Source organism: Schistocerca piceifrons, unplaced genomic scaffold (genome assembly GCF_021461385.2).
Source record: "Schistocerca piceifrons isolate TAMUIC-IGC-003096 unplaced genomic scaffold, iqSchPice1.1 HiC_scaffold_413, whole genome shotgun sequence".
In the NCBI taxonomy this organism is placed as follows: Eukaryota; Metazoa; Arthropoda; class Insecta; order Orthoptera; family Acrididae; genus Schistocerca; species Schistocerca piceifrons.
Genome location: NW_025728639.1, coordinates 1 through 2500, shown reverse-complemented (window position 1 = coordinate 2500; position 2500 = coordinate 1).

The following is a 2500-nucleotide window of genomic DNA, read 5'->3' as shown; positions in this document are numbered from 1 at the left end:
GCACCCAATCTCCAGTGGCTCTGCCGCACGAAGCCGTGGACCGGCAATGACGCCACCCCGCACCCGTTCGTGCACCACCCCAACCGCCAAACTCGCACCTCCAGCGGATGAACGGCGGACGTTTCCCGCACTCGTAAAGTGCAATCCACCCCTATAACTTGCGTTTCATGAAGAGTTATTTCCAATATGCGACATTCCCGCTGTCCGTATACATGAGCCGCGACCTGTACCACTTACGAGCGAGAGACGCGATCGCGTTGCTCACTGTACGGCGTCCGATACCGAGCCATCAGCATGTCGGTCCCCATGCGCGTTGCACTCGCACTCGCAGTCGCAAAAACGTGGGGCAAATATATTACGCGGAAGAGTTATAACAGACCGAGCCCCACTGCATGGGGGGAGTCTTTGTCACTAATGTACACAGATGGAACATTTTGGACTGGAACCAGATTACCCGTACACACGGCGCTGATTAGTAATCAATGCAGAGCCATCAAACTACAGCAAATATACACAACTGTCCGTATACATGCTGAAAGAGTCTGCCCAAAATGGGAACCACACGTCAGCCAGACACTCTGATCACGCACCACTCTCTGCTTCTAACAGGCGCACATACAATATGTAAGCACCAGCATGGAACAACATCCAGTGCATCTTCTCCGCCACATTACACAATCCACACTATCACAACCAGACCAGGAGGTCCGTGCGGAAAATACAATATCCCAGCCTTTCGACATCCACCATTGCGCAGACCAGGCACCAACACCCACACATGTCCTATACAACGGTGCACCCAACATCACAATAGTACCTCCTGTCACAGCGCACAAACAATGACATGAGTCAAAGACACAGGTCTCACACAAGCATAGAATTGGAGCGCCGCCTCTAATAAGCCAAAGGTGCATCCTGACGTGACAAATCTGATCATGTCACAAGCATTCACTTACTATAATCACTATCAACGAACCTGCCGCCCCCGCCCCCCCCCCCCCTACACCTTTCCGTACAACAACGTGTAACCTAACCTAACCTAACCTAACCTATGTTGTACCTTAACCTAACCTATGTTGTACCTTAACCTAACCTATGTTGTACCTTAACCTAACCTATGTTGTACCTTAACCTAACCTATGTTGTACCTTAACCTAACCTATGTTGTACCTTAACCTAACCTATGTTGTACCTTAACCTAACCCATGTTGTACCTTAACCTAACCCATGTTGTACCTTAACCTAACCCATGTTGTACCTTAACCTAACCCATGTTGTACCTTAACCTAACCCATGTTGTACCTTAACCTAACCCATGTTGTGCCTCAACCTAACCCATGTTGTGCCTCAACCTAACCCATGTTGTGCCTCAACCTAACCCATGTTGTGCCTTAACCTAACCCATGTTGTGCCTCAACCTAACCCATGTTGTGCCTTAACCTAACCCATGTTGTGCCTTAACCTAACCCATGTTGTGCCTTAACCTAACCCATGTTGTGCCTTAACCTAACCCATGTTGTGCCTTAACCTAACCCATGTTGTGCCTTAACCTAACCCATGTTGTCGCCTTAACGTAACCCACGTTGTCGCCTAAACCTGCTCTGTAATTGTTATACGACTCGTTCAATTACTGTAGTGTTGCCCACCCGCAACCCTCGCAATATAGTTCGCTACTCGCACTGCCCGCACCCCTGTGTATCGCTTCATGTTAAACACCTTGCAAGTCTTGCTCACTTTCCACATGCTCCTGCTGTACACTGTAATGTGGATGGCAGCAGGACGTACATGCCGCCCCTCCCCACGTCCCCCACCTTGCCCCCTGCCTTCGCAAGCTGGTTGGTGAGAAGTTTGCATGTTCAATGCCCTTCGCATGCGACGTACTCAGGCTACGTTGTGGTGCGGCCTGTGTCAACTGTCCGCTGATGTCGTACGCGTGAACCACAATCTGTACTGCACATTCGTCCTTATGTACTGAATGATACATCGTGGCACATGTGTGACCGCACAACGACTGCGCCCAAAAACGGCGGACCATACAGTGCAAATATTGTGCACGCAGCTACGTGTCGTCTCCCTATGAGAGCTGGATTGCAGTGTGGTACGCCATAGAGACGTGTGGGAGGAACGGACGCCGTGGATGGCGATCAGCATGAGCTGTCTGTTGATGTATTCGGACCTAGTCGTCTCTCCTCACACACCGTGATGGCATGGTGCACCGCGTTCCATATCTGCGACATGCTACAGAGGCCGGTTGACAGTCGTTCGAGCAATGGACATCGCATACGTACGGGGGCCACCTTCCACGTATTGTCTAGGCGTGCACATTTTGTTGCGTGTATGTGGGCAGACGTAGTGTGGCGTGACACCTGACACAGGCATGCAATAATCGTTGAAGTTGCAAATGGCGATGGACGCCTGCGTTTTCTGGTGAAGTTACGCAAATGAACAAATGGTAACCTGTTGTGGTGCGGTTGTTCTCGCTAGGGGTGAATCGGTGATG